This window comes from Schistosoma mansoni, assembly GCF_000237925.1.
Source record: "Schistosoma mansoni, WGS project CABG00000000 data, supercontig 0308, strain Puerto Rico, whole genome shotgun sequence".
Taxonomy (NCBI): Eukaryota; Metazoa; Platyhelminthes; class Trematoda; order Strigeidida; family Schistosomatidae; genus Schistosoma; species Schistosoma mansoni.
The window spans coordinates 46,536-47,666 of record NW_017386164.1 but is presented as its reverse complement, the minus strand read 5'-3'; the positions used below and the strand labels follow the sequence as shown (position 1 = coordinate 47,666).

At 33.7% G+C, this 1,131-nt stretch overlaps 1 non-coding gene across 1 annotated transcript; it reads left to right on the top strand.

Moving 5' to 3' along the window:
• Positions 1-616: 616 nt before the first annotated feature.
• Smp_tRNA_00740_Gln_TTG.1.1 lies at positions 617-685 on the top strand. Its single transcript has one exon. It is a non-coding gene (tRNA).
• The last annotated feature ends 446 nt before the right edge of the window (positions 686-1,131 follow it).

The window sequence follows — 1,131 nt, the reverse complement described above, 5'->3', positions numbered from 1 at the left end:
AAGAGAAATATGTATCTTGAGATGATGTAGAAGGTTTATAGCTGAGGTGGATGATTTTGATAGAGTTTCGTTCTCTGAGTTGGATGGTTATGTCGTGGAGCTTTCATCGTCCTTTTGAACAACATCATCAGCAAAAACTTCAGGTAGAAGTGAAGTGTTTGAATTTCTTCATATGATAGATTTAAGGTTAACAAGAACCAATCAACATCGAGGTGTACAGGACAAGGTGTTAACCACAAGCGGAGAAATTCAAACACTTCACTTCTACTAGAAGTGTAAGGTTTCATATTATTCAGATGGAGACCGAAAAATAAACAGATAACGGAACAGACAATTCAAATGAAACTTCTCATTGAGATAATTTATCATTTCACAACATGTAAGTTGATAGAAACCAAGGAAAAACGAATTGGTAACAAACACTACGTATATTTTGTTTCAAATTAATATCGAAACCAGGAACTAAGCGTCTTGCAATATTGAATTCACTCAGTATTGTTTGTTTGAATCTTCCCATTGATGCTTAGGACTGCAACTGGTCAGTCTCTTATTCAAACAAACAATAATAAGTGAATTCAAACTTCACCCCATTGCACAAGCAGGTAGCTATCAGGACTCAGTAGCTGAGTGGATAAAGCGATGGCGTTTGAAGTGAAAGGTACTGAGTTCGAGTCCCAGAGTGAAAATCAACTCTGAAATGTAAGTACATCCAGCTGACGAGTCCCAAATAGGACGAAACCCACGTCCTTGATTCCACTGCTGGCCACTATCCATCTTTGCTTATCTTGCAATATTGGTTTTGTTTCAATTTCCTAAAGATATTTTCACTATACAAATAGTCAGTAATCTTAATTAATCGTATACAGATTGCCAAAATTTTTGGTATTTTTCAATAAAATCACAGGTCTACAATAAGTGACGTAAAATATCAGTTTACCTCAATGAATAGACATGTTTTATTGCATTTTATTCTATTTCGTATCCATGTATGGTAAAATATTTTTGATAATTAGTAAGCATTTTTTCATAATACATTAAAATATCACTACTGAAATGAAATTCAGCATATGATATATGACCGAAACCATATGCTATAAAAAATTCATGTTTCCGATTAAAAACAATCAATCA